Raw genomic sequence first — 24887 nt, forward strand, 5'->3', positions numbered from 1 at the left:
AAACTGTAAAGGTGAACTGTTTTTAAAAATCACTCTTTTCTCAAGAGCTTTAGAAAATTTCGCCAGAAGTGTGAATATACTTTTGAGTTTCATTTCCCTTGTTCTAAAAAGTCAGTTGAGAGACAGCCAACAACAAAAAAACCCAACTGTGGATTCTGTTCTATTTTGAACCATAGCCTTTGGAATTAGTTATGCTAAAGAAGGTGACTGCATTTCCTTGCTAGGAACTCCTGGGTCTTGTGCTACGGTTTAAGGTATGATTTTTTTCTCATCTCCTGTCATCATTTCAGACTGTTAGCACTTGGATTTACTTTGATGAAGGTGAGCCGGTGTTGCAGTTAGTGATGGTAGCTGAATGGGGATCTGGGAGACAACCCGTCTCCCTGGAGCCAGGCAGAGCCAGGTTTGACTAAAGCTCCATTGGCTTTCTGGCATTGGACAAGTCACCTTGACCTCTCTAGCCTCAGTTTCCTGATCAGCAGAGTGGGATTTGTTTTGAGGATTAAAGATAGTATATGCAAACTGCTGAAACAATTCCTGTCACATATACATGTTAAGGACTCAGTAAAAGGTAGCATGTGAGTGACGTGGGAGTGAAACTACAGATCATTTTGGCTTACAGGATTTAGAGGTCTGGTGCTGCGAGCTGCATACTCTCATTTGTGCAGATTTGGGACGAAAAAATTGCAAATATTTGACTTGGAGCACACCTAAGTCTTGCAGGTGCAGTGTGCTTATTGGAACTTTGATTTGTTGCTCTGTGGCTGGCTGAACTTGGTGGAGACAATAAAACTTAGCTCCAAATTCTACAGTGTTACCCACAGGCTGTGCTTGTTTTAAGCCTATTCAGAGCTTATGCGGTGAAAGGGGTATTTTAGGACATTAACGTAGCTCAATGAGTTCTGTGTCCAGGGTTGAATCACGTGCAAAGCCTTGTGTAAATTTTCATGGTTAATGCAAGCCATGAAGTGCTTGGTAGAATCAGTGAAGACATCAGATGCTTCTTCTAGTTAATCTGTTTGTTTATACAACAGTTATCTTTGATTTTTGAAAACACTTATGAACATTGTTTTCTTAAAGGATTCCCATTTCCCTTCTGATCATAAACTGTTATTAGGGCTATAAGTTTGAGTGCATTAGGCATTTTTGCTTTGGTGGGTGAAGGGAAGAAAAGCAAGTTCCCTTTACCTGTCAGATTTTATCAGCTCTCCACTTTGGGCCTATACCTTTAGATTGTGTGTATAGTTCCTAGCCTTGTTCTTACTCAAAAAGGCAGTTTTATGATGAAATATGACATTTTTTTTCCCTTTTTAAACATATTTCAATAGAGTGGTTACTTTGAAAAGTAGATTCAAGGACATGTATATAGGTTTATTCAGTACATAGAGCTTTTAAAATAGGATTTCTTGGGCTCTATAGAATTAAATTACTCTTGTCATTTTTGCAAAATATCATTTTGCAGTGATAAGTCCATGAACCCACAATAGTTAGCTAGAGACTTTTCAGGTAAGGTAGACACATCAGTATTGCATTATTAGCATTTACCTCAAGGGAATCTGCTAAGCCTTCTTTTCTTTTATTATTGAGCCACCTAAGGGCTTCCTGTCAGTGGAATCAGTATTGGATTGCTGATAAAGAGGGACTGGCAAATAATGGTCTTAGACTTGCCTTAGATTTTGCAGAACACTTGAAAAAACAACCTTGCCAGCATGTATAATAGCAACAGCACTAATGCTGTGTGTGCCCAGACTGACTAACAAACACAATTTAGGTGATTGAGTTACATATTTTTTTTCCTCAACTGTAATACATTTTGGTAAGTAAACTTTTTCTTGGGAGGGGGTGCTGTTTTTTAAAATTATTTTTTCCAGTTTACTAGAGTCAAATGGTTTAGCAGATAGCTAGTTGCTTCTTTCGTTTGTTGGTAGACCAGTCAATGTGTGGTGAGAAGGGATTGTTGGAAGAGAACAGAAATGGAAATGATGCAAAGAATGGCTCCTTAGCCGGATTTCTTGGTCTTACTATGCAGAGGGTTATAACTAGCTGGATTTCACAAAGGTATATAGTGTCAGGTGATTCCTTTAGTCTTTAATGCTGCTGAAGAATATAGTCTTTAACACATTTATACTTTTCAGCTTTGGAATTTTGATTCAGTTTGGGGAATTCAATGGAAAATGACTTCTTAATTACGTTATGTAACCTATAAAATTAGATTCATAACTAGGCCCTTATGAATTGTTTTCACCCTTTTGAATATATCGCCTTAACATATCTAGAGCAGTATCAGCAGCCTGTCTATGTTGAAATACATGGCAAAGTGTTATTTTGTTTTGTTTTTTGAGAGGGTGGCAAGGAGAGTGTTTATATTCTCAATTTTGTGGATTAACCTGTGTTTTATCCCAGTTCCTGTGACCCAGATGCCCAGGGGCTTTTCCCGTGTTAATATCCTAGAAGCTAGGGTTTGCAGTTCCCTTGCCTGAAAGATCCTCCTTGTAGGGAATCTTATTTCTAGCACACCAAGCATATAAAGCCATTTAAATTAACTCAGCAAAAATTTGGGAAAAACCTAAATGTTTATCAGTATAGAATTGAATAAATAAGTTAGGATATATTCATGCAATAGAATGTATTTTGTATAGCTACGAAAAAGAGTGAAGCAACTATATACGGCTGTGGAAAATCTCTAAGCTATATTTAAGTGTAATACAGTATGTACTCATTTGTGTTTGGCTTATAAGATTCATCCGTATCATTGTGTATAACAGGAATTAGTTTATCTCATATAATACTCCATTGTATGCATATATGTAGTTTATTTCTCCATTCTACCATTTATGGACATTTGAATTGTTTCTGGTGTAGCTATTAGAATAATGCTCCTCTAGTCACTATATTCTCTTCTGTACATAAAATTTTTGATCCTTCAAGCATATATCTACTAAGGATTTTTTTTTTAATTTAAAAAGTATCCCCCAGCTGATCCATAGGAGAATTATAATGACCTATTTCAAATTAAATATTGAAATATTCAGTATGGCAAAGCAATTTTAAACCATTTTTTTTTTTTAGTACATTCTCAAAGATCTAGCTTGGATTTTCATGATATTTAGAGAGTTCTCAAGTCAACCTAAGAGCAAACCCCATATTCTTTTATCCTTGAAAGGGGGTTAAATATGATGGAAAATGTCGCTAAAATAATTGCAGCTCTTGAAATATTTGTTTTTGTAACTGCTAAATATTTCTTTTTACTGCCTCATTTCGTAATATTGAAATTCTTATTTTGCTAGTTATTAAAATTTTTTACTTAATACAGGTTTTATAACTGCCATATATTTGAATGTTTTGGAAACCCAAGTTTTTAAACAAGTTAGCGACTTGAAAAACTTACTTATACTTAAACTTAAATATAATTAACTTTGTCTTGAATATTTTGAAATTTGGTAGAGCTGCCAACCAGTTGGCTGGTGAAATGTGATTCTGTGTACCCATGCACTGTAGTAACTGCTGAGGTATCATTGTTTCTATTAAAAACTGCATTTGATCAGATTTTTTGCTTTAATTACAGTAATGCCATTTCCCCCTCTTTTTGCCCAAAAATGGAAATAATGATTAACATATAAACCTGTATAGTAGTGGTTCTCAACCAAGGGCGATTTTTGCCTTCAGAAGTCATTTGGCAATGTCTGGAGACATCTTTGTCACCAGTGGTGCTCAGGGTGTGCTACTGGCACCTAGTGGGTAGAGGCCAAGGATGCCGCGAAACATCCTGCAATGCACGGTACAGCCCCCCACAACCAAGAATTATTGGGTCAAAAATGTCAGCTGTGCTGATTCTGAGAAATCCTTTTGGAAAGCAGCTTCACTAAACTGATGCTACCTAGTACAGGTAGCAATTTTAGCATTGGCTTTGTTAGATTTGGCATGTGAAACTCAGTAGTTTATCTAGTCTAGAGAAGAAATGAGCTAGGTAATTTTCTAAATAGTAATAGGATTTTAAATATGAATACTAGTTTTAGTATAAGGTTTTTTAATTGGCTGTTTATAGTCTCCTAGTGGGTAAAGCCAGATTATTTTGGAATACAGCTTTTATATAAAAAAGTTATTCACAAAGAGTAAAAGTCCCTCTCCCTCTCTCTCTCTCCTCCTTCCCCCCCCCCCCATATATATATAAAGTACAAGAAAAACTTTTAGGAGTATAATTTTTTCAAAAGCAGATACATTTTTACTTTTATGATACTAATGTGTGTCTTGCTCTGCTCTAATAAAAGAAGACATTTGGTTGTTTGACATAAGGTATATTTAAATCTTGTATAATATGGTAAGTTAAAAAAAACCTTAATATTTCTAAGTGAGAAAATGGTTAAATTGAATATGGAAAATACATGTATGGTAGAAAAATCATCTATTTTCAAATGGCTAGTTTCCTCCTGTCAGGTTGTAGTAAAGAAGGTATACACTTCTGCATCCATTTTAACTTGTCAGGAATTATGACAATACCCAAAAGATAGTTTGTTCTGCCTTTCAGTCTCTTCAACCTTTTCATCACCTCAGATGGAAAGTGAGATTTTTTTTCTTTAAAGTTGACTTATGTCTCTAAGGTCAGGTGATACAGTGAGTACTAAAAGACATGTCCACAGAAGCCAACTGCTGCAGGGTTGGACTGTTCTAAATCTAGAACTGTTGTTTATTTAATTCCCTATAGCACCATTTTTCAAACTTTTGGACCATGATCCACAGTAAGAAGCAGTGTGTGCATGCCCACATGTGTTCACTCACATACACACCCGCACCCATAACTGAAACAGGAGCGTCATGAAACAGTACTTACCCTTACTATCTGTGACACAGTCTGTTATTTTATTCTATTTCATTTGGGAAAAAAAATTGAATTGGGCCAGGCAGTTTGAAAATCACTGCCCTAAGTTGAGCTTAACAAAACTGATTTTCTTGAGGTAGATGCTAAGCAAATGTTTACTGGATTAAATGGGGGTAGGAGGAATGATAAATGCTGTGCTTAGAGGTATGAGTTTAAAATAGAAAGCTAAGAAATGTGGCATGAAGAAAATCATCATATTTATAACCTTACTTATTCCATTTAGAGCAGTAATTCTTAAAGACCTGAAACTCCGGAAGGGTTAAGTTTGGATCCTCATTTTGCTTAGCATTTGAGCTATGTTCTTCTAAGGAATTGTACACTTACTATTGCTAAATACACACACACACACACACACACACACACACACACACACACACACACACACGTAAGCACTGTCTACCTGTTTATTCATTAAGTTAGATAGAATTGAGGGGACTAACGAATATATACAAAGAGATTTTTAATAAACTCTATAGCATAACCTTTAACACAGAGCCTGGTTTAAACAACAATGTACTTGTGTAGAGTGCTACAGAATAAAAATACGTCAAGGACTCAGTAGTGAATTTTTTACTTCTGTGTGAAAATCAGACTCTGGGCTTGGACTGTATTTCAGAGATGGCTCTCAGAAAAGCAGTTGTCAGAACCTAGTTCTCCAAAAAGGCAAAACTTAAAAGTTCCCTGGTTGGAGTTGTCTTCCATTTCTATACCCAAAGTTATGTATACTATGTGTATGTCTATATTTTATTTGTCTATCATTTAATCCTCATAGAATCCTTTGAAGTAGGTATTATCCCCATTTTACCAACAGGGAAATTAAGACAAAGTGAGGTTATGTAACTTGCCAAGTTGAATGTATTCTTTTCTTGGCATTGAGATTTTTGTAAGAAAAGACCCATCAAATCATTCTATTTTGCTAATTGAAAAATTAATTTTAAAATTGAATTTAAAAATTCATAAGTATTTCTGGCTTTTAGAAACCAGAGACTGAGTAAGTAATTTGTTTTAATTTTTAAATTGATGTACAGTAAAATGGACATTTTGGCATGTATACAGCTCTTTGAGTATCAGTACCTGTATAGATTCATGTAACCACTGCCACAATCAGGATACAGAATAATTTCATCACCCAAAAACTCCCTCCTGCAATCCCTTTGCATTCACACTGTTCCCCACCCTGCACTCTGGTGACTGTTGATCTGTTGTCTCTGTAGTTTTATCTTTTGGTGTATGCTATATAAATGGGATCATTCGGTATGTAACCTTTTGAGACTGGCTTCTTTCACTCAACATAATGCCTTTGAGATTCAGCCAAGTTTTCGTGTGTATCAGTTTGTTCCTTTTTATTGCCAAGTAATGTTCCACTTTGTGAATGTACCACAGATTGCTTATTCATTCACCAGCTGAAGGACATTTGGATTGTTTACAGTTTTAGGTGAGTCTAAGTTTACTCTTCTCCAGAGTAAACACCTAGGTATGGGATTGCTTGGTCATATGGTGTGTATGTTTAACTTTAAAGGAACCTGCCAGACTGTGCTCTGTGTGCTCTTTTGCATCTCACCAGTAACATTGCAAGTCCCATTTGTTCTGCTTTTTTGCTAACACTTGATATTGTTAATATTTTTTATTTTGGCCATCCTAATAGCTATGTAGTACTAATTCATTTTGAGTCTTATGACTAAAATCTAGGTGGTAGGCCCAGCTCTGCCATCAACTAGCTGTTGATTTTACAGGAACCTTGTAACTTTTTTGAGCTTCTTTCTTACTTCATCTCTTATATAATAGAAAATATTGAATGTGTCGTAAGTTCTCTTGCAGCTCCTCAATTTGTTGGTATGGAGAGAAATCCTTGGCAAGAGGACAGATTTGTCTTGGTTGTGCCCCCCAAAAATCTATTGACTGATCTCATCTAAAGTACAAACAGTATAAGCAATATATGTATTTATAAATAGAATTCATATGAAATAACTTGATATTTATAACTATAGTTTAGCTCTAGCTAAGCATAATAATACTGTAACATGTGTCCATCTATAAGCTAAAATTATACACCTAATGTTACGGTTAGCATTGACAACCTAGAGTCTTTTGGATAATATCTGATATTTTTGTAACTGTTTCTTAGTTTTCTAGGGTTATAGTCTACAGTAAGTTTAATAACAGATACTTCATCATTTTCAGTCGTGATTGGGGATCACTTTTTAAGGTTACGTATTTGGGTGCTTGTCCTTAATATCTGACTTGAGTGTGAAATAAATTGCTTCTATATAACATTATTATTTTAATAGCTTCATTATTTTTCTAAAAAATTATACATGCTTATCCAAAATTATTTAAGGATTACAGAAAAATATAAAGGAAAAATAAAAGATCTCCTCCCCAACCCTTAACCCTCTCCTGAGATATCTCTCAATAGGAGCTTATATATGCATAATTGTATGTACCTAGTTATACATAATGAGATTGCATGCTTCCATTCCCACAATGTTCTTTAGTCTTTTTTTTTTTTAATGTGGACATACTTCTGTGTCAGTTAATATAAATCTATGTCATAATTCAGATGGCTATGTGGTATGCCGGTGTCTGTGTGTACCATTATTTGTTTCAGGTTTTTGCTATATTAAACAGTGCTGTTATGAATGCCCTTGTATACACATCTTTTTATGCCTGTGTCATTAACAACTAATGGGAAATTCCTGAAGGCTGGGTCCCAAAATACACATACTTCACACTTAGGAAAATAGCGCTGAACGGCTCTAAGGAAGGTTACTCCATATTGACACAGCATTCTGAGCTGTAGTCAGCCATGCCAGTTGATGTCAGAAGTCAGTCAGGTTACCTTGGCATTTGCCAGCTTAAGATTGAAGCCATAAAACATATCTAAACATGTTTGTACATGGGTCCTGCTGAAAAGACCCAGCCCATTTGCTAATTGATAGTCTTTACTAAGTAAACTTGAGAGTGTTTAAAAACATCAAAGTTTTAAAAAGTCAATTAAAAAAAATTCACTTTTGAGGAAAACTAATGAAGCAACTCACATTTTTGATTCAAAGAAATCTATTAATGTTGATTACAGCTCAATTTATGTTATCTTGTAAGTGCTCTTTTTTAAAATTAAGACATTTAAAATTTTGGAATAATTTTAGATTTACAGAAAAGTTGCAGAGAGAGTACCTACATATATACCACCTCATCCAGTTCCCTTATTGTTAAATAAAGTCTTACAGAAACTGAGAAATCAGCACTGGTACATTACTGTCAGCTTAACACCGGATTTAATTCAAATTTCACTAGTTTTTCAACTGACATTCTTTTACTATTTGAAAATATCCTAACTCAGGCTTTTAAACTCTATTCTTAAGCTTGAATATCTTTTCATAGATTAATTTTAGTCATACATTGTACATATGTATGTACTATATATAATGTATCTGGATCTTTATATTTGTTTAGACAGATTTGTCTTTGACGTTATTGTCTTCAGAAGTTATCTCTTGATGTTCACAGACATTCAGCCAAGTCCCTTTTAGGGTAGGGTTGAAGATCTTTTCCCCCACCCCCTTTTGTCCATGCAGAAACATGATTTATAACATCATGAGTGTAGCTCTTGCACAGTGGTACCCTTCTCAGTAGTTACCAGTCCCTATCTCCAGGAGCACATGGGAAATAGCTGCCTTTTGTTTACTGGGAAATTAACTTCTGCCAAGTGGTTTCACTGTCTACAGTGTCTGGTTCTGAGAGAATATTAGTATTAGGCAGTTCTTGTAGGAGACAAAGCTGCTGATCTTAAGGCAGAGTTCTATTATATATAGGGTAGTACTTGGATATCTTTCACTCTGCACTTACTAATACAAAGAATCCCTCCCGAGGCAACCCATGGCATCCAAACTCACTATATTAATTTGAATCATTTCTTGAAATAGTTTAGTTTATGGAAGAGAAGGAAGAAATTTGCAACATCATATGGATACGGACTTTTAAAATCACTTTCCTCCCAGCTTAAATGGAACTTCTGAGTATTCCCCCCATTAGCTTACACTTTTTTTTAAAAGAACAAAAAAATCCTCCTAAGCATTCTAGGAAACAAAAATGGTGGTCAAGAAAAGCTTCATGAAGAAGGTACTTAAGCTAGGTCTTGAAATATGGCTAGGATCTTATAGTCATATTGGGGTGGGTGGTAGAGGGGACAGTGAGTAGGTAAAAGGAAAGAATGACATAATCAAATGTTTAAAGGTGGAAAAAATCAAGATGCATTTGAGAAACAGCATGAGGATGTTAGGTGGGAGAGGAGGACTTTGGGAGCCAAGACTGAAAAAGTCAGTTGGGTTCAGATGGTGGAGGTTTTTGAATACTTTGCTAAGAAGTTAAACTTTATTCCAGGGCTCAAGAAACCAATAAAGGTTTTGTAGCTAGGGAGTTACATGATCCAAATTCTTTAGAAAAAATGTATTTTAGATGATCTCTGTGTAAAGTGATTTGAAAGATGGAGGCAGAATGACTGCTGTAATCTGTGTATGAGGTGATTAGGGCCTAAACTGGGAGGTTATGTAAGCAGTTAGAGCAGGAAGGACAGTTTTTAAAAATAGGACTTGTTGGTTCATTAGCTATTGGGGTAAGGCAGAGGGAACAGCCAAAAATGAACATGTAGTTGGAAACGTGAGGTCAGAGACTATAGCTGCTTCATTTGGATCTTCCATAAACTTGACCATAAAATAAGAACTTAAATCAGTAGCATCCTAGAACTGAGGAAAAGTATGTAGCATTCTTGATTTAGAAACAATGAAATGTGCAGTTTAGAACTAAGAATACATGATATTTGCTGACTTAGGATGGAGGGAGCAAACCAGGGAAGAAGAAGGTAGTTTTTCTTTTAATGGTAAGAACCATTGCCGTGGTCTGTGCTTACATCTGATTTTGATACAACGAAATGCTTCAGCCCATTGTGCTTAAGGTAACACAGCGCCACAGCACTGACAGAGTAAGAAGAGAATCCTGGTTACCTCATAGTACAGCCAGCTTAGAAAACCATCTGAAATGGTCTTCTGCTCACCCTTAAGCCTCTCTCCTGTAAACATGCATGTACTTTGTTTGGATAATGGTTTCTTGGTTGGACCTGTATATATGAAGGTAGCAGAGAATACTGTGTAGTGAGTCAGCTGGAGAACACATATAAAGCAGCCTTAATTCCAGTTCTTACTAAAACAATGGCTGCGTACTTAAGAGCAATCAGATCTAAAACCCTACCCGATCTACATGGTAAGTTCCACATGAAGACAAAAGTTTTTGGTTCAGTTTTATTGTCCTGTCATTGAAAAATTAGAAGCTAAATGAGTATCTGGGATACAGTAGTGGATACTATCTAGAAGGCTGGATTCTTATCTTGACTGATGATCTCACCAGGCAAGTTGTTTTACTGCTAACAAGTTTAACTTTTCTTTTATACTTTTGATCATTGTATGTTGGCATATTTTGGGATTAAAGTTTTATTAAACCAGAAATATATCATATTGCTTACATTATAGTTTTTAGAGGTATGAAATTTAAGTTGTGAAAAGAGAAAATTAAATGTAGTCATAGGGGAAGGGTATGTCTCAAGTGGTAAGCGCACGCTCAGCACCCAGCAGGTCAGAGGTTCGATCCCCAGTACCTCCTCCAAGCAGAAATCCATGAAGAAACCTGATTACCTCCCCCTCATAAAATGAACAATACAAGCCCAGAACGCATGCTTTAAATGTAGTCATAATACATATGGATGGATTTTCAAACTGTATTTTACTTCTTTTGTAATTCCTAGTCATATCAAAAGGTTAATGTAGAATCAATTATAGTTAATAGAAAATATTTTTTTCTTCATTGTTGGCAAGTTATAGTGACCTATATGTTTCTAAATTATGTTATTATTTTTAGTCTTTCAAAGGAAGTAATACAGCTTTTGGAAACAATCTTTGATATTATAGGATTCTCAAATATAAAAAAGAAAAATAGTATAATGAACCTAATATGCCCATCTCCCAGCTTTAACAATTATTAACACACGGCTAATCTTGTATCTGCCCTCACTATACCCCTCTCCCTTCAGTTACTTTGAAGCAATGCTAGACATCATATCATATTATTTATGGGAATTCTTTTTCAAAAATGACAACTAAATACCATTTTTACACTAAAAAACTTCTGAACATCATTAAGTATTCAGTCAGTGTTTATACTTCCCAGTTGACTCATAATTGTTTTTCAGTTTGTTTTTCCAACATTTAGACACAGGCTGGAATGTTGAATTAAGGTCCAAAGAAACGTGATTGGTAAATATGTCTGTTAAGTCTCTAAATCTATAGATCCTCCTTCCTTCCTTTTTTTTTTTTCTCTCTCTCCTCCCCCCGCCCCTGCCCGATTCCTGTCTTTCTTTTTCCTTGTGGTTTTTGTTGAAGAACCCATATCATTGGTTGTATAGTTTTCAGTAGTCAGGATTGTGCTGATTGTATGCACGTGGTATCATTTAACATGTTCCTCAGTCTCTTTTATTTCCTGTAAATTGGCTTTTAGATTTGCAGGCTTGATCCGATTAAGATTCAGTTTTTCTCATACATAGATGTGGGGCCAGACTAATTGGTGGTGGTCTATAATTCTACCAGGAGACATATAGCACTGGTTGTTTCTTTTTTGGTACTGTTATGGATCACTGATGGAAAGAACAGTTTTATTTTCCTTAAGGTACATATCTGATAGGAATGGCAGACTAAATGCTTGATTCTTGCCCTTCACTTAGCAGTTTTAAAAGAATGAGTTGGTCCTCTTAGTAGCCTCTAAAGGTGACCATTGTATTTAAGCTTATTTGGTGTGTTTCAACCCACTACTGTTATTAATCCTTGTTAATACTCAGTTGTCCTGTTTTTATCCGTTAGGAGCTTATCAGCCTGGCTTCTGAGTCTTTTTGACACAACCTTGGTGGTCTTTGAGAGCTTTCTTGCTTTCCATTATGATAAAATGTTCCAGACTTACGTGTTTCCTGTCCTGTTTCCTTTTAGTGGGAAATATCTGGACCATAATATGTTCTCAGTACTGAGCTAGACACAGGCTGGAATGTTGAAGTAGTATTTTAGAAAGAACTACCTGTTCTCAGGGGGCTTATAGTCTTTAAAGTTTTTATTTTTTATTCATTTGATTTATTTACTTTGTATACATTTTGATATGATAAAATCAGGTTTTGATTTTCCCTTATTTGATTAAAGCAGATCTTTGGTTTTATTGTATGACAGGTATATATCAGAATGAGATGAAGTTCTAAAATAAGGTTTTTGTTTGTTTGTTTTTAGTTTTTTTCTTGGGGGGAGAGGGAGGTAATTAGGTTTATTTATTTCTTTATTTTTAGAGGAGGTACTGGGGATTGAATCCAGGGCCTCGTGCATGCTAAGCATGCGCTCTACCACTTGAGCTATAGCCTCCCCCTCAAAATAAGTTACTTTTTATAATTTGAGAAAATATAATGTATAATAAAAATGAATAAAATGAATTTAAAAAAGATAAAACCTGGAAGTGATACATAGTTTACAAACCTATTGGCATGTACGTACAGTAGTATGTTTGGTTTTGCATAAATGGGTAACCATATGATTTATTGTCCAGGATGGGAGATATGTGAGAGGGGCATTATTAATAATTACTCTGGGAGAAATAGGTATAAACCAGGACCTTGCCCAGCAAAGTAGGATATACAGTCACCCTATTTATTTGGCAATATTGTGAGTTTTCTGAGACCAGGGAGCGTATCTGTCATGCTCATAGTTATGTCTGTGGCACCTCACCCATGGTAGGTGCTCAATTTGTTGAATGTTACTAAAAATCTGCTGATATTTTGAGGCTTGGTGTAGATTTAAGTGTTTTTTATGCTTGGTTAAATTATGTTTGCACTTTTTTCCAACTGTCTTTCAGCAACACTTGCATCTAGAAGATCTTACGTATTGAATCTGAATAGATTTGATGAATTCATTTAGTTTTTAAGTTCAGGATTAGTTTCTTTGTTTATTACAGAGATAGTACATTTTTGTTGTAAAAATACTAGAAGCTCTAGAATTACCTCTTTACCAGCAATCCTCATCTTCAGTCCCAAAGAGAAGTCTTTTATCTTCTGGCTAGATTTTATTTGAAGGGTTAAAAGAGTATAGCAGTTATATACTCAACTAGTTCTTCCTCCCTCGGAATCCCCTCTCATTGTCCTTTTAGCTAGCAGGCCTTAGTTTCCTCTTCTTATAAAAGAGATTAACACTTATTTGACAGGAACTTTGTAACTCTTAGGTAAATGTGGGGTTTTAGTGGGGAGAAGCTGGGAAGGAGGGAGCAATTACTTGAACAATGTTTCTGTGATCAAAACTATCTTTGGTTGCTCTAGTCACATTTCTTAAGGATATTGCCAAAAGTAGGTGATAGAAATTTTGCATTTATGTGAGCCAGTGTGAAAACTGTGATTTTGGTAAGGGAAGTATATTTAAAGCTATTATAGTAAAACCCCACATTGCTAATTAAAATCTTTTCTTCAGTATAAACAGATGAAGGGGAATTAGGCCCCAGGCCTTTGACTGGGCAACCTGCTTGGTCATGTTGTCTTGATTATCTTGCTCACTCACTGGATTTGGTTTATGACAAAAGTTATTTAAAAACAAAACAAGCAGGCAGGCAAATATTTATTCAAGTTTTTGACCGATTACATCTATTTATAGCATATATTGTGAAGAGCTGTGGTTTTCTTTAGATTAAGGAAAGCATCGTATAAAAATCATCCTCCCCACATAAATGTTTCCTCCACCTACTCACTCATTTGTCTGCAAGCCTGGAGTCTGTTCACTTCCTCTTGGACTCGGTGCCTCTGCTGCTCATAGACTCATTTTTTTAGACATTCCAGGGCAGTTAAAATATAAATGTCTAAAGTGTGTATTGTTACTAATTAATTTATTTTATACCCTTAAAGTAACTTCTCTTGGGCTTATGGGGAGAGAGTGTCTTGGAACAAACAGGTTGTCCACTCAGAAATGTGGATGTTTGGGATTTTTGTCTCTTTGAAATATGCACAGTCATTCACAGTTCAATATAGAGAACCACATTTTGGGAACTGGTAATTAAGAATTCAGCTTTCTCTGCTCAGGTTGTTACTGACCAATTATTGGGCCACAGAGCAGATAGCCAAGAATAATTTTGCTTGATGCTGAGGGATTTTTGCTCCTCACAAGCAGATTGTTAAATTGCCACAGGTACTGCAGTTGAGCCTTGAGTTAAAATTGTAGTGTTATCTCACCAATAACTAACAGAAGCTTGTCAATATCGTACATGGATACGTGTTTGCATGTGTTCTTAAGGACCATGCTTTTCCGCCCTTAAACTGAAGAGTTGAGATGTATTGATTTTTTTTTTTCTCCTCTGTTTTACCTGTTATCTGGCATTTAATGAAAAAATCTTGCTCGAAAGTTGCAGATCCCTTGAGGGCAACAAACACTATACTCAAAATGAAACTAGGTTACTGTTTCTGCAACATGCAGTGGTTTGTATCAAAAGCTGTTTTGGTCTTAACTTTGAAATTATCCCCTTTTCTTTGAAGTGGTCATATTTTAATTTGGAGTGGTTTTAAATTTTAGAATTTCCTGAAGTGAACATTAAAATGTGTTAGTATGTTCTTATGTGGTTGTTGTACACAAGTCTATAGAAAGCTTATGTCCAGATAGCATATTTGTTCAGCAAAACCAAAGGGGAAAAATACTTCAGAATATACTAAACACTTGAGACTATATTAAAGACTGAAAGTGTTTTAAGATTTTAGATAGCTATGTTATAGATTTCCTTAGCTTTTAAAAAAACTGAAAGTTTTTGGTTTAGTACTTTGTGTTTTAGTATTGGAATCATCTTCATAGTGTAACCAAGAGAAAATTAGGCACTTTTCATTGGCTTTTTACAATGACTACTTATTGTAATATATATATTTTTTTCTTTTGGTTGATATGTTCTGCAATGAGGTAGAGCTTAAGATTGTGTATTTATCATACTTTTTCTTCTATATGTAATTTTTTAAAGCTTAGTGGACTGACCTTCTACTATAATGAATTCGAAACTGTTTTCTTGTAATGGAGTTTGTTGTGTGTGTGTGTGTGTGTGTGTGTGTGTGTGTGGTAAAAGGTGTTCCTTCCCACCAGCATTTAAGCACACTCAGGTCTGTCCCGTCTTTAAAAACTGAACTCAGACCTGTTCTCCATTTGGAGTCCCATCCCAGCTTCCTCTCACAGGAGAGGCCAGTGGGTTGAGTAGACTCCACAGCTAATGAGTTGTAGCTCTGGAAGTCGGCCCAAGTCTGAGCCCTTAACCATTATACTCATTAACTCAGGACGGCTGATTTTCCAGGGAGAAGGAGGCTGTGGAAGGACAAGAGGGCCTTCATGTTAAGGAATTATTTGGCCACTAAATTTAGTAGTCACTCTTCTGTGTCTTACTTAGTGTTATAGTAGCATTTGATATAGTTGACCAGTTCTTCTTTCTTGAAAAAAATATTTTTTTAAATCTCTTGGCTTCTGTGCATTGCAGGTGAGTGTTTTTGTCTTATATCAGTGTTAATTTCTTCTCTCTTCTTTGTTGGCCTTTTTTCTTCTGCCCTTAGGGTGCCCTAAAGCTTTCTTTTCTCTGTACTGTCTTCCTAGCCCTCAAATTTGAATTCTTTCCGTGTGCTGCTGTCTCCCAAATATATAGCTCCAGTCCTGACTTCTCCCTGATCGTCACACTCTTCTGTCCAGTTGACTACTTGACATCTCTGCTTAGATGTCTAATATGTATCTCAAGCATGACTGTAGAAATTAGGATGTCTTAGGCTTCAAATGATAGAAAATCCAATTCAAAATAATTTGAAAATAAGGAAAATTTATCATAACAAGTAACAAGATGTCTCAGTCTAGGATTGGTTTAAATCTGTTGTTTAGTGACATCATCAAATACCCACATTTTTTCCACCTTTCTGCTCTGCCACTTGGATGTGTCTGCTTTTGTCCTTTAGCCAACTCTCATCATGGATGCAAGATGGGTACCACGGTTCCAAGCATCATATCCAGACAAGACAACATCCAGCAGAAGGTGGTGGTTAGTGCTTTCTTATGCTTTTTAAGAGTTTTGGAATCCTTCCCAGAAGCCTTCCAGCTGACTTCCACTTAAGTCTCAACTGTCCAAAACTTAATCATGGGCCCACCTCTAAACCAATCACTTGCAATGGATATGTGGACATATAAATAATTTTTATACAGTATAGGATGAAATAAACATAATAAAACCAGGAGAAGTATAGTGGAAATACACACAGGAAAAGTGATGGAGCTGGGGAATTTCAGGAAGTGTAAGTGGTGTTTGAACTGAATATTGAGAGATTCGTGAGATTCAGTTGATAGGGAGAGAGATGAAAGCATTCTTGGCTGACGGGGCAGGATACACAAGTGACTGGCATGAGAGTTACATGGCTTGCTCAGGGGACACTGAGTAGACAGACCCTAATAGGGTTTGTGGAAGGATGTGGAGGAAAATGAGGTTAGAAAGGTAAAGTGAGGGGTCTAATCTTGAAGGAGGTTTGGACTTAATTTTTTGGCAGTGCTTGTCGTTGTAAAGGAATTTTAGGAATATTTAGCAAAAAAAAAAAAAAACCTTACCTATTCACTGTGCAAAAGATAGAACTAGATAAGGTCTCTGAATCTGATTGTGTTAACAGTAATAAAAATATGTGCTTTTCCACGTGTGTTTTCCTGTTAGATATAGGAATGGAAATTCAGATTGTCTGAATCATCTTTGATACTTTCTTTTTCTTTATCCTTCACATGTAAAGAGGAAAATCTGTTGATTTCACTTTTTGGCTCTGTCTGCCACTGTTAGTGATGCCCATCTCTCTCAGCTCTCCAATCAAACCCCTCCATTTTCTGTCCCTACTCTCCATTTATAACCTTACCACCGACTAACCCCCTGGGAAGATCCCTCTGGCTGCACCCGTGTCTTTACCTCTTAGTATGCTCTGCTTATTCACAATGACAGCCCTACTCACAAAGCCCTCTCCTCAGCCTGTCTCCTCAGTTCCTCTCTGCTTTTTCAGACCCCTCCATCCTTCAGGACCTGGCTCAGCTCTCATGCTCTTCACAGGGCCTTCCATAGCCTGTCCCTTCTACATCTTTCTTGCTCTTTTAAATAATTACATGGCACCTTTAAAAAATAACATTTGTTTCATTTGCAAATGGTAGCTTATTTTTTGTGTATAATTCTTGCTCCCCAAACAGATTTGAAGCTTGTGAAGATTGGGGCCAATACAATCATTATTTGAGGGAATAAATAAATAAATATCTTCTCCTTATGTTAGTGTCAAAGCTTGTTAATGAAGAGTAGAGTGTAGGAATCGGACAGAAAACACTTAGTGTGTAAGCTTTTTTGATCTATGAGCTTCGCCTTCATAATCAGGAAAAAACAAAAGCTGTTTCTCTCTTTGGAGAAGAAAGACCTGGACATTCATAAATAAACCACATGTTTGAGTAGCAGCAGTTTTAGTAAACAGAGTCCCATCACTTCCAAGACTGTGATAGATAACCTAGCCTTAACTCAGTGTGGTTAGGGTTACAACCTGGACCCTGGTATCAACCTCTTCTTTATGTTCAGCTGTACATCCCGAGAGAGGGAGGAGCCATTGGCTCAGTTTGCCAACATCCAGCATAGAACGCCCCTGTGGGGTAGAGTTCTCTCCACCACCTACAGAGTAGTTGGGCACTTTTGCCTTTAATTTTGACACAGTTGTGGCATTGCTGCCTGGTTTTGTTTCACTGAACCTACAACTTATTTTTCTTAAAGGACCATTAAAAAAAAAAGGGAGATAGTAGTGGATATGACAGGTATCTGAGGCTTCATAGATTTCTTCTACATCCAGTTTGGCTTATTAAGTGCCTTATGACTGAGGCAGAGGAATGAGTAGAATCATCCAAGGAATCGTGTTAAGTGTGGTCATGTCTCTCTGAGAAAGTCTTGTGGACCCAGTGTTGTTTTTGGAAAAAGTTACTGATACTAGAGTTTAGGCTATGGGCTCAGTCCCATTTAGTGTCCATACTCATTTGGAGATTGTAGGTAATACATTCCCTTAACCCAGGTGTCCCCGACCTGAGATTAACAAGCTCATTTTAGTGTTCAGAAAGTCAAATAGGAATTCTGGTAAAAGCTAGACATTCTAACCAAAAAGTTATGATAGGCCACTTTTTTGTATTTGGCTAGTAAAAAATAAAAAAAAAAAGATCTAAATGCAAATTCTTAGACACAACTTTTAAAAACAGTGCTCCATGGGAACATGGCAGGGGCGTGGGGAGAGGGGAGTGTACAATAGCCCTTAATGTTGAAAAGGCTGGGAATACTGTGTGACAGGAGGTAACCAGATGAACTAGGCAAGAGAATGAAAATAAATAATCAGCACAAACAGTAAATGTCTGTGGTGGAAGGGAATCCCCTAATTGTACAGTAAAGAAAACTGGGAGTTTAAAAGGTAAAATAACTTGCTAAGCAGTATGGAAGAGCCCCAGATAGAGCCGGCCTAGATCCACTGACTCTCAGCACTGTGGATGGTTGTAAAATTTCCAGTCAGTCTCACTCCATCACTGCTGTTAGAGCCCAGTTCATCACTTGTGACCTAACCAGTAAATCAGTAATGTCATTTTAATATAAAGTACCTGATTTTCAGATAATCTTTTATTTCATATTGTCTTTGGACTACTAGTGTCCAGATAGCCTATCTCATTTAATTTATTTACATATTTATTTATTTATACTGGTCATCTACCATACAATTCACCATTTTAAAGTGTACAGTTCCATGTTTTTTAGTATGTTCAGAAGGTTGTGCAACCGTCACCAGTATCTGTTTCCAAAACATTTTCAGCAGCCCAAAAAAAACCATGGAACCTGTTAGCAGTCACTCCCTGCTCTTCCCTAATCCTAGATCCTCTCAACCACTAATTTATTTTGTCTCCAGGGATTTGCTTTTTCTGACCTTTTCATATAAAAGGAATCATACAGTGTATAGACTTTTGAGTCTGGCATCTTTCACTTAGCAGAATGTTTTCAGGATTCATCCGTATTGTACAACGCATCAGTACTTCATTCTTTTTTATGACCCGATAGTGTTCTGTTGTGTGGATATACATTTTATGTGTACATTCATTACCAGTTGATGTATATTTGGATTGCTTCCCCTTTTTGGCTGTTCTGAACAATGCTGCTGTGAACATTTATGTACAGGTTTTTGTATGACCATATATTTTCAGTTCTCTTGAGTACATACCTAGGAGTGGAATGCTGGGTCATATGGTAACTCTATGTTTGACATTTTGAGGAACTGCCAAAGTATTTTAAAAAATAGCAGTTTATATTCCCATCGTAATGTATGAAGCTTCCAATGTCTCCACATCCTGGCAAACATTTGCTTCTTTCCAGTTTTTATTATAACCATCCTAGTAGATGTGAAGTGGTATCATACTGTGGTTTTGATTTGCTTTTTTCAAATGGCTAAAGATATCGAGCATATTTTTCTGTACATATTGGCCATTTGTGTATCTTCTTTGGAGAAATGTTTATTCAAGTGCTTTGCCCATTTAAAAATTAGGTTATCTTTTTATTGTTGAGTTGTAAGAGTTCTTTATATATTCTGAATACTAGACCTTTATTGGATCTATGATTTGCAAATATTTTTTCCCCATTCTGTGGGTTATCTCTTTACTTTCCAGATAGTGTCCTTTGACACACAAAAGTTTTTTATTTTGATAAAGTTCAATTTATATTCTTACTTTAGTAGCTTGTAGCCTGTTTCATTTTTTAAACTTTCCCCATGGTGATACAGCAACTAGTAACACATAATATTGTCCATCTAGGTCCATGGTCACCATTGCTGAAACCCTGATATTAGCACAGCTTATGAGAAGGATGTAGTCACCAAAATGGCTCTATCAGTCTAAGTATAAGCACCTCAAGTGCAATGTGTAATCTTTTGAAGAACTTATTTTTGAGGGAAGGAATAAAGTGGATTTTATTTTGGTAATCAAAAAAAAAAACCAAAAAACTTTCCCTTCCCCATCTTTTCCTTTGTTTCATCTTCACTACATCATATTCACTAGAAAAAATACATGCAACAAACTCTAAAATTACATAAATCTCTGCTCTGCTATCCGTAATCTGTAAATTCTTTAGGGATTCTTCCTCTCAAATAGGAAGAAGAAAGGAGCCAGCACTGAATGCCCCCTGTGTGCTGGGAACTTTGCCTCTGTTATCAGATTAAATAGCCGAGGGTACTGTTATTCTGGTTTTACAGGGAAACACATTGGGATCAAATGAGATTAATTGACTTGTCCGAGGTCATACATCTGGTTAAGTAGCATATTGGGGTTCCCACTTGGATCTTTTATTCTACATTTAATGATGTTACTCAACACTGTTTTTTCATTCAACTGTGAATTCATTCATGACCATAGATATGTTAGAGGGATTGGGAGGAAAAGGGGTAGGAAGAAGAGCAAAGGAGGTAGAAAAAATTTTAATTTACAATCCTAACCTGAGTGTATATTACGAATACAGAAAAGTAAAATCTGCTATATGGCAGGAGTTCTTAGACTGGGGCTTTGGGGTCCCTGTGGGATGCATGGATGGGTTTCCAGAAATGGGCAAACTCCTTGAAATTGCATGTAAAATTTTGTGTGTTCATTTTTGGGGGAGAGAGGATTTGTAGTTTTCCAAAGATTCTTTAAAATTTAAGAGTTACAGTTACTGCTAAGGAGAGGAACATACAGACTTAGGGGAACGAAAAGACAGGTTGTATGTTAGCAGTTTGTCTTTTTCCATTGGACATGTTTGGGTATGTCATGGTTTGGGTAAACCTTCCCATCTGGTTTCAAATATTTTTGTTTTAGATTATTTGTTTATACTTGGTTTAAGACCAGTTCAGTTAAACTTTTTCTCTAAGTGTTAAGTTTTGAAGCGTCAGAATTTTTTAGTGAGAAAAGAGTAACAGTCCTTTGTCTCTTGGTAAGTCAAATATATAAATTAAATTCCAACATTTCCTGATGTTCACACAGCTAAAATACTTGGAATTTTTATTTTTGTAAAATATAGGAATATAATGAGGGCGTTTCTCAGTTATTTTCATTTTCTAAATGAGTTTTTAATTCAGATTCACAATGATCTAGTCAAATTGACATGTATATAGGCCTCTAATAACGGCTAACATTATAGGTAGTCACGATGTGAACATCTGTACCTGCTAAGTATATCTCAGTTCTAATTTAAGGTGTTACCTTTAGGAGTTTAAGAAAAGAAAGATTCACAAGGCCTTTTAAGTCTCTAATTTTTCTTAGTAAAGCTATTAGGCAGGATATCACCTAATGATCAGGGTACTCACATTGACAGCCATTTTGAAAATGGACTAGTGCCTTAGATAATTGCATACCATAAAACAACCTTTGGTCAAAGCTGGACAAGGCTTTCTGAGATTATCTTGTCCATATGCTCTTCTGATTGTTTTTAAGGGCACTGAATTTTTTTATACTGTCCTGTACCTTTTATTTAATTTATATTTGGGTTTAATAATGTATAATAAAGTATATATTATTTAGTAATATATTTAAATATCTTTTTATAGTTAATGCAAACAGTTGTACCTCATTTTTTTCATTTTTCCATTTTATTAGGTAGAATTTTTACAATTTGACTGCATATATACAATTTATTGCATGTAAATACATATACACAATATACTGCACATATTTTTAAAATTTACATATATGTACTGTTCATTGTTTCCAAGAACAGTTTAAAGCTTTAGCTTTTTTTTTTTTAGAGCTTTAGCTTTATAAACTTACATAGTTACCAAAGGAATAAAGCCAACTACAAAATAAGAATCAAGAGGATGCAGTAATCCAATCATAAAGGACAGTCAAATGTTAAGGGCACTGAGTTTTATTTAAGTGTTCATACATCCAGGACTTTGTCGGAGTTTAATGGAAAAGATAACAGTAATACAAGACTCTTATACTTCTTTTTAAAATGACTCCTTTGTTTAAATTATTTATTTTCCTGTCTGTAGGTGATCTTTGTGAATTGAATTGAATAATGGAAAGATGTCTTGAAAATACAGTGCGATCACCCAGGTCCTGCAGCATAGCCTACTTAGTGTTTGATTTCTTCTTTGGCCCTAGGGGGTTATTGGTGAAAGTTCAGGTTGCTTAAGCTGACTGTGTGATGAGTAACGCACATTAGTTTTTATTGTCTTATATGGAAATGTGAAAACTGTTGCTGCTTGAAGGTAATTAGGTAGTACCTAGGAGGAGTACCTTCCCTTTGTCCTCTTCTACTAGCTTCTCTTGCATATTATTGAGGAAACACAATGGCAGCTTATTTAAATGCATGTGTAAAAAGCTACAATGAAATTTTATTTTTACAAAAGCTTTGTCGAAAATTGGAGGTGACGGGCATTTCTTAGTTTTATTTCTTACATATAATGGATTAAATGGACTGCTTAAAAATAATTACTTGACATAGTAAATTTTGTTAGATGAAATTGTATTAAAGTTAGTTATATTTTTCAACTATATAAAATAGAGGCATCTGAGAAGACTTTATGATGTTTACCTAAAACATGGCCCAGTGAGGTATGTCATTTAAAGTTTTCTTTGTTGCAAAGTTGACTTATTATACTTGTTGGTGTTGGTAGCTTTTCTAGTGCATCCGAGGTCGATTTTGTGAGCACCTTTGGAAATGAAGGACATCTTTATGTTGCTGATCCTGTGAACACATTGATAACTGTGGCTTCTACAATGTCTAACACACAGTAGGCACTTGATTCATGTTTAACAAATGTGTAATAAATTTGCTTTATATAATCTATAAAGCATCATATAAATGCATATTATTATCACTACCATATGTGTTTTATAGATTGGAGAATAGAATTTATCAAGCTTTTCAGTTTTGCAGTTTGTTTTCTTGGCTCCCACTTTTCTGATTGGCAGACTGAGGCATAGATTGGTAAAATTTAAGGATTGACAGTACCAAAATTTAGGTTAAAAATGAACCCTATTTATCGGTCCCATCATTAAGCCTGTTTAGTCACACGTTCTTTACCATAATAATAATGGCTTATTTTATATAAAAGAGCAAGATTGGAGGGTCTAAATGATTCTTACTATACTTATTAAAATTGTAATTTAATATAGCAGTTTGGACCTCTAGTATACACCACAGCATAAACTCATCTTGTAGTATCCATGGGGATTGATTCTGGGACCCCCATGATACCAAAATCCGAGGATTCTCCCTTATATAAAATGATATAGTATTTGCATATAACCTATGCACATCCTCCCATATGTATACTTTAAAATCATTATATTACTTGTATTAGGTATATACAAGGTAAATGCTATGTAAATAGTTGCCTGAGTGCAGCAAATTCAAGTCTTGCTTTTTGGAACTTTCTGGAATGAAAAAAATAGAGTTTTGAACTGAAGTTGGTTGAATCTGCAGATGCAAAACTAGTGGATAGGGAGGGGCAACTGAATACTAAAAGGTTTTTTACTCTTTGAGATATGATTAACATACAGAGCTGTGGAAGTTTAAGGTGTACAGAATAATGATATGACTTACATATATCATGAAATGATTACAGTAAGTTTAGTGAACAACTGTCATCTTACATAGTTACAAAATTAAAGAAATAGTGATGAGAACTCATAGGATTTACTCTTAACTTTTATATGTAACATAAACATACAAAAGTGTTAATTATATTAATCATGTTGTACATTACATCCCTAGTACTTATTTATCTTATAACCAGAAGTTTTTACCTTTTGACCACATTTAATCTAATTCCTCCTCCCTCCACTCCCCACCTCTAGTAACCACAAATCTGAGCTCTTTTTCTATGAGTTCGTTTGCTTTTGAGTATAATAGACCTGCAACACTATGTTAGTTCCTGGTACACAGCATAGTGATTCGATATTTCTATACATTTCAAAATGATCACCATGATAAATCTAGTTATGATATGCCACCATACAAAGATATGACATAGTTATTGACTGTATTCCCCACACTGTACATTTCATGCCCGTGACTCTATTTTGTAACTGGAAGTTTGTACCTCTTAATCTCCCTTAACCTATTTCCTCCCCTTCATTCTCCTCCACTCTGGCAACCACCTATTTGTTCTCTGTAACTATGACTCTGTTTCTGTTTTTTATGTTTGTTCATTTGTTTTGTGTTTTAGATTCCATGTATAAGTGAAATCATACAGTATCTGTCTTTCTGTATCTGACTTATTTCATTTAGCATATATAATATCCTTGGTGAATCCACGTTGTCCCGCAAATGGCAAGATCTCTTTCTTTTTCATGGTGGAGTAATATTCCTGTGTGTGTGTGTGTGTCTGTGTCTGTGTGTGTGTACACACTGGATCTTCTTTACCCATTCATCTGTTGATAGGCCCTTAGGTTGCTTCCATATCTTGGCTATGGTAAATACTGCTACAATGAACATAGAAGCACATGTATCTTTTTGAATTAGTGTTTCCATTTTCTTTGGATAAATACCCAGGAGTGGAACTGCTAGATCAAATGGTAATTCTATTTTTAATTTTTTGGAGAATCTCCATACTGTTTCCCATAGTGACTACTCTTACAGATTATTTTTAAGGAAAAGAAAGGACATGATGAGATTTCATTTATTTCAGGCAAGTAGAACCTACTATATTAAGAAAAAAATAAAGCTTTTAGTGTGGACATGAGTCTTAAATTCACTTTAATTACTAGGTAGGGAAATTAAGTTATTATTAAAGAACACATTTTTTTTTCCCTTAAGAGAGGCACTGGCAATTGAACCCAGGATCTTATGCGCACGCCAAGCATGCGCTTTACCACTGAGCTGTATCCCCTACCCCGAGGAACACACTCTTATTTAAAAAAAGGTTTTTGAATTATAACTTGGATATTTA

At 35.6% G+C, this 24887-nt stretch overlaps 1 protein-coding gene and 1 long non-coding RNA gene across 6 annotated transcripts in view; one reads left to right on the forward strand and one right to left on the reverse strand.

The window, feature by feature from the left end:
* Window positions 1-24887, forward strand: part of ZNF652 (zinc finger protein 652) — a 57010-nt gene that overhangs the window by 3663 nt on the left and 28460 nt on the right. Inside the window, exon 2 of one of the 5 annotated variants that reach the window (XM_032457802.1) lies at window positions 15900-15982. The exons of 3 other annotated variants lie outside the window; for them this stretch is intronic. The gene's annotated coding sequence lies outside the window, so the exon portion shown is untranslated. The remainder of the gene's footprint in view (window positions 1-15899; window positions 15983-24887) is intronic. One more of the 5 variants, XM_032457803.1, reaches the window with a different exon arrangement.
* On the reverse strand, window positions 1269-16838 carry LOC116656838. The gene is made up of 4 exons (XR_004311830.1): window positions 15934-16838; window positions 12832-12840; window positions 12301-12302; window positions 1269-1628 (listed from the first exon to the last, which is right to left on the reverse strand). It is a non-coding gene; the product is annotated as an uncharacterized LOC116656838 (long non-coding RNA).

This window comes from Camelus ferus, chromosome 16, assembly GCF_009834535.1.
Source record: "Camelus ferus isolate YT-003-E chromosome 16, BCGSAC_Cfer_1.0, whole genome shotgun sequence".
Taxonomy (NCBI): Eukaryota; Metazoa; Chordata; class Mammalia; order Artiodactyla; family Camelidae; genus Camelus; species Camelus ferus.